Genomic DNA, 13764 nt, shown 5'->3' with positions numbered 1-13764 from the left:
TTGAGTTTGTATTGAAGAAGAATTATATCTTACTAAATGCCCTGTTAGGAAAATATCCACTGGAAATTATTGAAAATATATTGGTTAATAAAATTATATAGGTTCCAGGGGTACAATTCTGTAATACATCATCTATATATTATACTGTGTGCTCACCACTCCAAGTCATTGATATAACCTCAATAAATTTAATTAAAAAAAGAATATAATATTAAGCAATTATAAAATTTCTACATAGTAACAAGGGTCCATAAATTTTACTTTAACTGTAAGAAAAACATTTGTATTATTTATAGACTACAGGCTACAAGTTAAAAAGTTGTGTCACTATGAATTTTCATTTTAGCAGATTTCTTTAACTGTGAAAGTATTTTATCGTGAACTTTATCAACTTAGTTGACCATGAAAAACAACCTTTTGTGATATTTTTCTATTAAATTTAAATACATTAAATAAAGAAAAATTTCCTTTCAGAAATTGTGGAAGAACAGTTGCAACTCTACTACTTCTATTATTAATTCCAGGAATAGCAAATCTCCAAGAATGTTGATGAAGGTTAGTTATTTACACCTTGTTTTTTATGTCATATTTCCTTGTTTGTTGTCTAGTCTACACAATTATTTGTAAGAGTGAAACATTTTAAATTACGAAGCAGAAGAATGAAATGCTGATTGAGAATTTTTTTTTTTTAGCTCTCTGTTAACAGTAGATGAATATTTGGGAACCCATAAAATTTTATCAAATTCATTTCTAAATTGATGACACATGCCTTAGATTACAAACTCTAGAGGGGAAGATGTAATCAATTGTCATGTGCTTAAATCAACAATGTGCTAGGTATAAATGAGGAATACAATATTGTTTTCATATACTATCTTAGGATGTTAAAAATAAATTTATATTTAATACAAAATATTTATAACATACCATGTTCCTGCTACTTACTAGGTCGTTACTTAAAATTCTTTTTCATAGACCCTTTGAAAAATTATGGTAACTCTTTGCAGCAATTAAATGGACTAAGGTGTGGACAAGTCCTGCCAGGGGTGAGGACGAGGACGACAGAGACGCAAAGACCCAACTCCGGGGATCAGGTTCAGTGATGCAGATCTGATTTATTCAGGAAGTATACTAGCTTATATACATGGATTCAGCCAATAGGATGTTACAGCGTGTTCCTCAAAGCCAATGGCTGAAAAGATCAGGGAGCTGCGTGGTTAGCACTAAGTCACTTCCTTATAGCGGGCGAGCTTCTTTCCTGGGTGTGCCCAGGAGGGTTCTGGGAGCTGGAGTATTCTCACAGCATTGCATCAGCCACAGCTGCTAGGAATGTGCTCTGTGCTGCATCCACATCTCCCTCTTCTCTTTTAATTAAGGCCAATTGGACTTGATGAATGACAGCTTGCTGTTGTTGTAGCTTCTGAATGCTACGCATTATGCAATGGAACCCTAGTAGAACTAAAACAACTATAATACCTATTATATTATATGCTAATAGATTAGCTGGATTAAACAATGAGGCAAGCTTCTGTAATGTTTGACTAGTTAGGAAATAGAATGGGGGTCTTAAACAGGGGATTCCTCCTAGGGGTCGGGATGTCATTTCCCTCCCATTGTGTTACAGAGACCTTCTAGGTGCTGTTAAACACAGTTCCATTTTGATTGTAAAAAATGGACATAGGTTCATGCATGCCCCCTTCCCACAAAGGTCCCAGCATCCAAACATGAAACGGATGGCTTGCCATGGGCTGCATACTGCATATGGTTGCAAGACACATTACACAAATTACGACAACATGACAAATCATATGATTTCAACAATTACAAAGGTACATTTCACCAGTCTCTGAGCACTTTGCCAAAAGTGCAAAATGTCCTCGGACTTCTTTCTAGCCATGGGAAAAGCTTCCCAGGGCATGGGAAGGGCCTCCAGCAAAGCCACCCCCCACCCCCATCAGGGTATTTCACATTGTCCAAAATCCTTAAGTCCATCCAACAAAGGAGCCAGTGCTCACTCAGGTCGTAGTCCAGGAAATCAGTCCATGCACATGAGGCCTCAGCCACCCCCCTCATCCCTGCCATCCTGGCAGGTCTCACACTGTCCCAAAGAGGAGCACGTGGCAATGGCAGTCAGCATTTTCATCTCTGCTCTGGAGAGCATGATGGCGGCCACCCCTATGTTCCAAAATGTCAGCGAACCCACCAGCGGCTTGGGCACTCCCTGCCATTCCAGCAGCCACTCGGCGATGCAAGTCTGGCTTCCGTTCATCCTCCCACTGCAGCTGCCACCGTTTACCTTCTGGAGTCTGCAAATTGCGACTACGGCCCAATTCTCCTCATCCTCCAAAGATGAACTGAAAACACCAGCTCACACTTACGGGCTCGAGCCCCGGGCTGCCGCTGCCTTTGTCTGGGAGTCAGCGGTTACTATAGCACACATAAGCAAGAACAGAGCACCAGGGCCTGGGGGCCCGTCAGGAGCAATTCTCTGGGCCCACCCCGCCAAAGCCTCCACATCCCCCCAGGTGATGGGGCATGAACACCGGCCGTGAGGTCTTCTTCTGGAGCACTGAGGTCCTCTTCCCCTCAGGCATAGTTGGTGTGGAGAAGGCCAGGGCTGTGGTTTTGGACTGGTGAATACTGAACCACCTAGTGGGTGCCCAAGAAACCCTGTCAAGCAGGCTGGAGGGTTAAAGGGATCCAAATTGACTGAAAAACACAAGCATAGCCTCTCTCTTGCATTAGAAGAGGGTATGATCCCCACCACTGTGCCATGGCTGGGTCCTTCCAGCATCATTTCAGAGAGAGGGACGGGGGGAAAGAGAGAGCGAGAGATACAAAACAGACAGACAGACAGAAAGAAAAAAGACACTTGGAGGTGTATAGGCTGGCCCATGAGTCTGCAGCAGGAACAGGTGTTGGAAAAAATGCATCTGAGAGGTTGGGGTGGGGCACTGAGCCCGGCAGGAAATGCGGAAGTAGCGACTTCCGCTTTTTCTGGTGGCTGAGCTGATGGCGCAGTTAGCAATTCGGTTGGTTTTGTTTCTGCGCACTCAGCTGCGATGTCAAACTTGGAGGCTAAACTACTTTCCTCCTCAGTGGAGGGGGGTGAATAGGGAGGTGGGGGCTCCTCTGAAAGAGGAGTAGTCTGTAGGACCTTATGGACTGGCAGAGGGTCCCCAGCAGGAGCACCAGTCAAGCAGGTGCGTATTGCTAGCAGGGCAGGAATGAGGCCAAGAGGGAAGGTTTGTCCCCCATGTACTTCAGCTGAATGGACGTGCCAGAAAGCTCAGGCCCAAGTATCTGGGTCCCAGAGGGGCACATCCTCAATCCAGGGATTGAGACTAGAGAGAATCTCCCAGTAAGTACAGAGATCCTTTTCACAAACCTTAACTTGCCTACTCTGCAATAGGGCGTGCAGGGCTCGAGCCTGCGGGGCTCAATAGTGGGGGAGAAGGTTTCCCATTGTAGAGGGTCACTCACCTGTCCCTTGGATACCAGTTAGGTCCCTGCCTGACGTTGGGCGCCAGTTGTGGACAAGTCCTGCCGGAGGTGAGGACAACGCAGACGCAAAGACCCGACTCCGGGGACCAGGTTCAGTGACACAGATCCAATTTATTCTGGAAATAAACTAGCTTTTATATACATGGGTTCAGCCAACAGGATGTTACAGTGTGTTTCTCAAAGCCAGTGGCTGAAAAGATCAGGGAGCTGCGTGGTTGGCGCTAAGTCACTTTCTTATAGTGGGTGAGCTTCCTTCCTAGGTATGCCTAGGAGGCTTCTGGGAGCTGGAGTGTTCTCACAGCATTGCATCAGCCACAGCTGCTAGGAATGCACTCTGCGATCCACCCACACTAAGGTTCAGAGAGAATAAGACAGAACAGACAGCAAGTGAATGGTAAAATACTATGTGGATATCTCACCCAGAGTTTCTGAGTTCTAATGTACTCAGAGCTGTCACTGCCCATTTGAATGTATATTTAAATTTTAACTTTTCTTCTTCCCAAAACTTTAAGTTGGTCATAACTTGTGGTTGCCATATATATTTACATATATAAGAAAATAAGTTACTCTTCATAGCAAAACAAATAATATATTAGTTAAATGGATAAGGTACTTGAACTAAATGCTGGCGTGTTAACTTTGAGTGTCTCGTGATTTGCTATATAACCTTGAGAAAATTCCTTTCCTTCCTCTGTGCCTCGATTTCCTTAGTTCTCCTTGTATATTTCAGGTCTCTGCTACAATGATGCTGCAGAACAAATAACATAAACTTCAATGGTTTCAAACAATATACATTCTTTTCTCTAGCTGACAGGTTTTCAGGTCAGTTGGGTTGGCTTTGTTGCAGGCTGTGGGTTGGGTCTAGGTCTCTTCCGCATGTCTTTCATTCTGAGAGGAGCAGTTCCTTTTGTTTTTTATGCACAGAAGGACAAGAGTCCAAGTCAAACCACAGCAACACCGTTAAAGCTTCCACTTACGTCACATCTACTCACTATTCATTGTCCAAAGCTAGTCATACGGTAAAGCTCAAAGTCAATGAAGCAGAGAGGTCAAATCCACCTCTTTTATTAATAGGCACTACACAGTTGCACAGCAAAGGAATGTGTACAGAATTACATTAGAGGAAGGGAATGAAGAATTGTGAACAATAATTAAGTCAACCCCATTCCTCTTCAGTCAATGGATATGCAGTTGGGCTTAGCTATATGAAAACTTGTTCTAACCAACTTTATTTTAAGGTACTGCATGTTACATGTAGCTTTAGAAATAATGTGCATATGTAAAGATCCTGTAGTAGAACTATGGTATGTTATTTACAGGCTAATAAAAAATGCACCTTAGAAAAATGTTTGCTTGAACAAATGTTTTGTTTGAGTGATGAGACTATGGTAATGCATTTTTTTCTTTTCTATAACACTCAAATTTTATGAATATATATTAATGTAGTATTTTTAAAGACTTTTTAAAGTCCTTTTTGAAAAGATTTTATCAATGAAAGTGCTTGCAAATGAATGAAAACTTCTAGTTTAAAAAAAGAAAAACATGTTTACTTTTAGAGGATTACATATTAAATGCATATTCTGTGTCTCTGATAGCATTAATTATTCATTTCCTCAACATTGTCATTTTAGTTACATTATTTCAAGAAATAGAAATCTTACAGAAACCAAGGGATTATATGAATAGACATGATTTTTAATTTAGTTTTATATATCTCTTTTGCTAAATAGGGCATGCAGTTTACTGGACAGTACATAAAGCAAAGCTCTCCCTATTGGTACCAAGTTGGCAAGCAATTTGGTTTTAGTCCTGTCTGGAGATTGCTTATTCAATCCCATACATTTCAACTCTGATCCTCTAATGGTCATCTGTTATGCTGTGATTACATGGATGAACTGCAAAGAGATCATTTGACTAAATTGTCAAGTCCAGGGCACAGTATACTTACAAAGGAAAAAGATGCTACAACTAAAAATAAAATAGGCTGTGATTTACAATGAAGTGTGACAATTTAAAAATAATACAAATAGTCTGCTTCAAAAAAAGCCTGTCCCTGAAAATATTCTAAGGAATAATTTTCTGCATTGTTGACAATCTCAACAGATTGGCTATATTCAAGATGGGCTTGGGGACAGAACTACGTTTCACTCCTCTAGTTAGTAATATTAAAGCTAGAAAGTGCTGAGAGGTCACATCACTGCTTCTATAAACCTGATGGCGTTGAGGTTTGTCTAACATTTTTTTTCTATTCAATTAACAGAAGAAAAATTGCTTATTACAAGCTTTTTCAAGAAATATTTTATTTCTTGCCTTAAAACACCATCACTTCATTCAATACTTCCTTCCATGTAATAATAAGCAAAGATAAATTTTGACAGAGACTTACTGGTTCTCCAATAATAGATACAAGAGGTTGAGCCAAAATCCAACCTCTCTTGGTATGTAAAGCTATCCTATCCTCTTCTACTGGTTTTATAGAAGCATGAAATAAATTTTACATGCATGCCTTATCTGGAATGTAAACAAGGGTTGCATACTTCTTACAACACTTTGCTTTTGATACCTCCGTGTTTATTTTACAAGCATAAGACCTCATGGACACATCCTAACCCTGAGTTCCTCTCAGAATCTTAAAGGCAGTTAATCTTACTATGCCTTTTATCCTTTCCTCATTATTCACTTAGCATTTAGTGAGATTTTTCTTAGATTATTTAAGTGCTTTCCATGCATCATGCCACATGAACTATCTACTAATTAGCTGACCTCTGCTTAATTGTCTTCATCTAAAATTGGACATTATTGTGGTAGCCATCTCCTGGGTTGAATTGAATAAAATGCGGGACATAAAGTGCTTAGAAAAAACTATCCATCATATAGTAAACAATCAAAAATGTGAAGTATTTCCTTTCATACATTTAATAATATATAATAAACATCTACTGCATGCTAGGCCAAGCACTGTTCTGGGGACTGTGAATTCAATTTTGTACAAGATAAACAAGGTTTGTAATCTCATGGAGTTGATATTTCAGTGAGAGATGACAAACATATAAAACAAATAAGATAGATACTAGTAACAAAATAACTTTGTAAATGAGGAAATTTAAACTGAAATGAGGTATACAATTTCCTCACAATCAGAAAGCTAAATGGTGGTAGAACCTGAATTCGAATCTAAGATTATAGTACCCCAAAGCCCAAGCTTTAAATTTGCCATTATCCCCATGCTGTTATGCTCATTATAATCTCTGAAGTATTTTCCCACTACTGCCTTCCTCTTTTACCCTTTATACTTCATCCTCTGAAATCACTATACCATATCTTGACCTTTACTGAGATTTGAGTTTCCTTGAGAGTGTATCAGTTCTGACAGTGGTTCTCAAACTTCACTGAATATTAGAATCACTTGAGATCTTTAATACAATACTAATGCCTGGGTGCCCCTCCCATAGATTCTAATTGGATTATTCTGGGTTTAAGTCAAGTGATTCCAATGTGCCGCCTTATAGAATTATGGCTACTAATATTCTGCATGTATCCAAAACAGGTTATCATCAGGTTGCCTACTTTAATTTCTCTCCTGGGACAACTTCCTGGTGTTTTTTTTTTTAATCTCTATTATTAGAGTCATTCTTGCATTTTTCTTGACCCAAGTGGATTTCCCACTCTTCAAAATCATCCCTTTAGCTCTTTCAAAGCTTTAGGTAGCTAACATACATCCAGTTACTTAATGATGGTATCTGTCTCCCTCTAAATGGCCTTATATTGGATAGTCTGTTGCTCCTTTTATTGTATTCAAGTCTCTTTACTACATTAAAACCATCTTTGCATTTTCTCCAGGGAGAACTCCATTATTCTGGACCCATTGCAGCCAGATTTCTGAGAAGTGTCTCTCCATTGTTTCTTCACTTACTCAACTTCCAGTCATCTCTAATAACTACATTTCTATTCAATTTACACCTTCATGTGTCACCAGAATACAGAACACACAAGTTGAGATATAAACAGAACAGTTTTATTTTGGACTCACCTTGCCCGTTTTATTCAGTAGGATAATGTAATGCTACCCTTGACCAGGACTCAACACAATCTCATGTTGGCTCTTTCTTATATCTAGTTCACAAGACAGTCTTGAAAATTTTATACTCCCAAAGACTGTAGGGTGATCTTAATATAGCCACCAAAATCCTGTGGTTTCAGACACCTAAAGCTTTTTCAAGCAGGAGTCAAGCACAGTTTCTCTGTATTTCAGGACTACAGACTTACAGATGTAAACTGAGGGTTCATATGAAATTCCCAACTAGATCCATGACAAAGGAGGGGGAGGTGTTGAATCACAAATCACCAAAGAAATCTCTTCTCTTTGACTTACTTTTATAATGGACTGGTATGGTATATATTATACATTTATAATGTAATACTTTCTCACATTAGTTTTTTTGTCATTGTTTTGCTTGATCCCAGTACCATCGATCTAAGCATCACTATAAGTAGTACAACCAGACATCATGTGCCTTATGATGTAATGAAATATCTTTATGTAAAAAAAGAAAAATTCAACCTAGATCAAATCAGCCTCTAGATTTAATTTAGAGGTTTTAGCAAACATATGGCTTTAAGGAACAAGTTAAATGATAATACTAGAAAGCTTGGAAGTAAAAAAAAAATGTAAGAAGCTTTATAGGACAAATGACCTAGTTTCTCCAGAAAATCAATTCAAGGGAAAAAGGAAGTGAGAATGTGTGACTCTTGAAGAATAAAAGAGACTTAAAAGACAAAAGAGCCAAACATGATAAGCAGATCTTGTTTGGAACCTAATTAAAAAGAAAAAAAAAAACTAAATGTAAAAAGTATCTTTGAGGGAGTCAGAGCATCTGAATATTGTCTGATTATTAGATGGCATTAAGGAATTCTTGTAAATTCTATTAGGTATGAGAATAGTATAATCATTGTGTTAAAAATCAAAATATATTTAGCATTTAAATATGTATACTGAAGTATTTACATGTAAAATGATACAATGTCTGGTATTTATTTAAAAATTTTTACTTCCTAAATTCTTGAAGATCAAAAAGTGGACAATTATTGATCCTGGGACTCATTTTAATATATTAGTTTTTCTAACACTGTGTATGCTTGAAAATTTCTATAATAAACTTGTAATATCGTTTTTGACTTCTTACTTTTAGCTTCATTGTTGTTGTTACTGTTGAGTTTTGTTTATTCTTTCATAGCTCAAGGATCTGTATATTTCAAACTTAGCCCAGATGAGTCTATCCATTGACCAGATATAGTTACTCATGCAGCGGATGACTTTCAACTGTGTGCTCAGCATTATTTGTTCATAGCTCATGTCTCACATATTTATTTGAAATTAGACTTACTTAAATCTTTAGCATTCAAGGAAGATATCTGGATATGTGACTATGTAAATGACCCTAATTTTATTGTGAGAATTGGGAAAAACGGGTTATTATTTGGGCTAGCCTGACACTATTGTTCTCAACTATTAATCAGTACAGACAATGCACAAATCAAAAGTGCAGCATAAAATTTTCAGTGTTGTTTAAAAATGAAACTAGCTTGGTCTTTCTCTTTAGAGTAAGTCCCCTAAAAAGAATTATTTTGTAATCACAATCCTGAAAAGATTGCTAAAGCCTAATCAGAATGTAACATCCCGTTTGCCTTTTGATTGTATGTCTGTCTTAACCTTACCTCAAAAATTACCACGTTTTATGGAGGGTAGACTATGTCCATATTCCTATGTGATAACAGGATGTCTTCTTGGAAACACAGTGATATAGAAAGTCCAATACCTTAATTATAATAGTGATTCTTCTAAAGCAGTATTTAAAAAATTTGCTTTACCATAAGATATACCTAGGATATTTGCTTAAAATTTAAGCTCTGGGCCCATTCCTGAAAATCCCTAAAGATTGTGATTCAGTAGCTTCTGGGTGGTCTCCTCAATGTATTTTTAACAAGCTCTTCAGATGATTCTTATGAAAACTCAAGTTTGAGAAACCCTGTGCTAAATCAATTTATTTCACTTTAAGGAGGTATGAAACATGCGAACAAGTTTTTAGTGTTGCCACCAGTGAGAGCTGCTCCAGAAAGGTGTTTTTTTGCAGAAATTCTACAAAGAAATTTCAAGAATGTTTATATCCCTTCCCAGGTTGGCTCAGCCTGACAGGCACGGGTTGTAGTAATTCTCAACTGTTTATATTACAATCATCTAGGAAGCTTGAAAATACAACTGTTTAAGACCAAGACTCAGAAGGTATTGTTTAATTGGTATATAATAGGACCTAGGTATTCTTTTTGTGACAGGGACAGAAAGAAACAGAGCGAGGGACAGATAGGGAAAGACAAAAAGGGAGAGAAATGAGAAGCATCAATTCTGTGTAGCGGCACCTTCGTTGTTCATTGATTGCTTTTTTATTCATATGTGCTTTGACCAGTGGACTACAGCAGATTGAGTGACCCCTTGCTCAAGCCAGCGACCTTAGGCCCAAGTTGGTGAGCCTTGCTCAAACCAGATGAGCTCACGCTCAAGCTGGTGACCTTGAGGTTTTGAACCTGGGTTCTCTGCATCCCATCCTGATGCTCTATCCACTGAGCCACCACCTGGTCAGGGGATATTTTTATTTTTAAGGGATTCTTATATGGTTCTAAAATAAAACCAGAGTTGAAAAATACTGAGGTTGAGTTATGCAATAGGTAATTGTAATTTTAGCAAATATTGTGCTTTTTAAAGAGGATAGGATTAGGAGGTTCTACCTGTCCCATAAAACCTAAAAGAATAGCTCAGACTCCAATCTCATTTTTCTCCCAATATTATGTACATTTTCGTTTGTGTTGTGTGGTTTGGACTTAATTTCTTATTATCACCTTTGACTATAATTTTTCCTTTGCTCATGTTTTGGTTTCTAGGCTCAGTTTTAAAGTTTTTTTTTTTCCTTTTTCTGTGTCTAGGCATAAAAATTAAGCATATTGTACTAAGAAGTGGTGAAAAAGCAGTTTGATGCCAATCATATATAAAAATCTTTGTCTGAATGATATTAAAACATCCCACTACTCTTCCCCATTACTTGGATCTCTCAACTCTTCTCTGATCTTGGGTGTGGAAAATTAAACATAGTAAACTGAATCTGGAGTTGCCCTGTCCCTCCGAATATAATAAAAATTATCTCAAAACCATTCCATTGTATATGGAAAGTCTAATTTCCATTTCTGTGAAGCCCCCATGTCCAGTTTTCTTGTGTTCACTTCTGACCCTAAATTCCATTTTTCCCCTAAATTGGTCCAGGGGGTGACCTGAAGAGGCATTCATGCTTTTCCTGTTCTACATCATACTAGCTTAGCTTGGAAGTCAGTTCTTTTCCTTCATCCATGCAACAGACTGTTATGTAATAAAATGTACTGTTATATGGGGCAGATTGGAGGAATTTTTTTTTTTTTTTTCTGAAGCTGGAAACAGGGAGAGACAGTCAGACAGACTCCCGCATGCGCCCGACCGGGATCCACCCGGCACGCCCACCAGGGGCGATGCTCTGCCCACCAGGGGGCGATGCTCTGCCGTGACCAGAGCCACTCTAGCGCCTGGGGCAGAGGCCAAGGAGCCATCCCCAGCGCCCGGGCCATCTTTGCTCCAATGGAGCCTTGGCTGTGGGAGGGGAAGAGAGAGACAGAGAGGAAGGAGGGCGGGTGGAGAAGCAAATGGGCGCTTCTCCTATGTGCCCTGGCCGGGAATCGTACCCGGATCCCCCGCATGCCAGGCCGACGCTCTACCGCTGAGCCAACCGGCCAGGGCCAGATTGGAGGTATTTACAGAGCTGCAATAATGAAACTAAAGCAAACAATAAATACCTGTTCTTTAGAAAAGACATCTTTCTATTATTTTTGCAACTCAAGCTTCAACCTCCCACAATTTTTCTATAGAATACTGCCCATATTGTCCATCCCTGTGGTGAATAAATTGAAACCAAATACAGTTGATAAAATCTACATAATCTAACATCAATTTACCTGAACTAAAATATTTTGCTAGGTAGAAAATTCAATTTTAAATCTTAAAACTCTTAGCATTTTCTAAAATGTATACACTCCAAAGACAGCAGTGACTTTTGTCTACTGAATACTTGGGTTTGTAGATATCAGATTTGAGAATATTGGAAAAAGTCAAATTTTTTTTGTATGAACAAGATAAAAAAATTATTCTCCAATGTTAAATAATAAATATAAAGAAATCCCAGAGACAAAATAAAGTATAAATCACAAGATGGGAGAATTCACCGAATGGAAACTCAAATAGCTAATAAACGTATGAAAAGGTGATCAAATTCACTACTTACTAGAAAAATGACAGTTAAACCCCAATAAAATGCTAATAAAAAATACAGTGAAATACATTTTCAATATCCATTATGCTTAGAAAAAAGATGATGTTACTAAGTTTCATCAGAGATAGGTAGAGCAGGAAGCCACGGAGAAAGCGAAGAGAGAGGAGGGAGGGTCCTGCACTCTGGCTGGAAGGGATGGAGACGGGAGCGCCAAGGCTAGAGAACCCCCCATCCCAGTGTGGGCGCTCGCTGGCGCTGCAGCTGGGGACCCGGTGGATGGCTGCGAGCCAGATAGGACAGGACACGGGGAGGTGGGGGAGCAGGCAGCCTCCTGCCTGGGCTGACCGGGCACTATTGCCCCTGAGCACTCTCCTACCCGCAGGCGGGGTCTGAGGCTTGGCAGTCAGCGACAGCACCTGGCGCCCACAGCCCCAAGCACCTGGGCGGCACCATACCTTTGCTCCTGGAGCACCCTAAGCTTTCCAAGGCCATGGGCAGGGCATCTCACTGCCACATCATGATGTAGCAGCAGCGCAAGTGGCAGGAGGAAGAAGAGATAGACCAGATGATGGAACCGCAGAGGAAGGAAAAGGAGGAGAGGAGGAAGAAAAAAAAGAGTTGGAAGAAAGAATGTCACTAGAGGAGATCAAGGAACAAATCCTGATGTTGCAAGAGAAGCTTTTGGCCCTGCAGGAAAAGAAGCACCAGCTTCTCCTACAGCTCAGGAAAGTTCTAGCCTGTCCTGTGGTGGCAAAGTGGATAAAGCGTTAACCTAGAATACTGTGGTTGTGGGTTCGAAACCCTGGGCTTACTGGATCAAGGCACATATAGGAAGCAACCACTAAGAATTGATGCTTCCCGCTTCTCCCCTTTTCCAAAAATCAATAAAAACGTCTTTAAAAAGTTGTAGACGATGAAGAGAAATGGAAGCAAGAAGCAGAGTGACCCGAGCACTCTGATGTCAGCGGCATACCAGAGCTTGACAATTCATACAGGAGCATATCTCCTCAGCATGCAGAGGAGCCCTTGAGGACACGATCGCCTAGACATCTTCAGAGCAGCTGGCAGAGCCAAACCGATGTTTGGATCCCAAGTGCTTACCACCCGACATTATGTGGTCTTGACAGCTTTCACAGAGAGCCCAGAGCACGTTCAATTCCAAGGCCGCCCAGGCGGTGTCAATGGGACTCCTCAGCCTCTGCCTCACTATGGACCCAGTCAACTGGCCTATAGCCCTAGCCAGCACCTCCGAGCCCCTTCAGCATGTCCTGCAGTACAGCATTTGTCTCAGCCACAGCCACAGTCCTATGACATGCGCAGCCACTTTCAGCCCATCCGACAGGGTTCCTCCAACCTGGTGATGCCCTGTTCTTGTAAAAGCAGCTGGAGGATGCTAACCAGCAAACTGACTTCTCCGACTCATCCTCCCCCTGTCCCAGGCATCCTCAAGCTCTGCATCCAGCCTCTGGACTCTGCCTTCCTCAGCGCCCGCCCCAAGCATGAGCAAACAGCAGGAAAGTCAAGCTTTGCAGCTACCAGCCAACCTGGCGCCCAGCCCCCCCCATTCAGCACGATTCTACCACAAGTGACCATCAGTATGATTTTCAACCTCGCCCCAACCCCGGGGGGTGAGGGTCGCCTATGGTGTGTCCTAGTCCTAGGCCTAGAAAATCTATCTGCCATTGGTGGGAAGTGGGGGTAAATATGAAGAACAGCATTTGGTTGACATGAACTTCTCTTTAAATTAAGGGCCTCAAAAATCCCCTGCTGGATTAATTCTGTGTCAAAATAAGAAGGCTCCTGGGATCAAAATTTACTACATAATTTATTTATTACATAGAAATGATCACATATCATATATAATTATCTTGTTTTTTTTTAATCTCTAATTGTTGTCGGTTTTGCTCTCAAGAATATA

General features: G+C 40.2%; 1 pseudogene; it reads left to right on the top strand.

Annotated features, from left to right (window-relative positions):
* The first annotated feature begins 2123 nt into the window (after positions 1–2123).
* Positions 2124–13548, top strand: LOC136386233 (G protein pathway suppressor 2-like; annotated as a pseudogene).
* The last annotated feature ends 216 nt before the right edge of the window (positions 13549–13764 follow it).

The sequence above is a fragment of the Saccopteryx leptura genome, chromosome X, assembly GCF_036850995.1.
Source record: "Saccopteryx leptura isolate mSacLep1 chromosome X, mSacLep1_pri_phased_curated, whole genome shotgun sequence".
NCBI classification, from domain to species: Eukaryota; Metazoa; Chordata; class Mammalia; order Chiroptera; family Emballonuridae; genus Saccopteryx; species Saccopteryx leptura.
The sequence above is the reverse complement of the archived record's forward strand: the minus strand, read 5'-3'. Positions and strand labels throughout refer to the sequence as shown.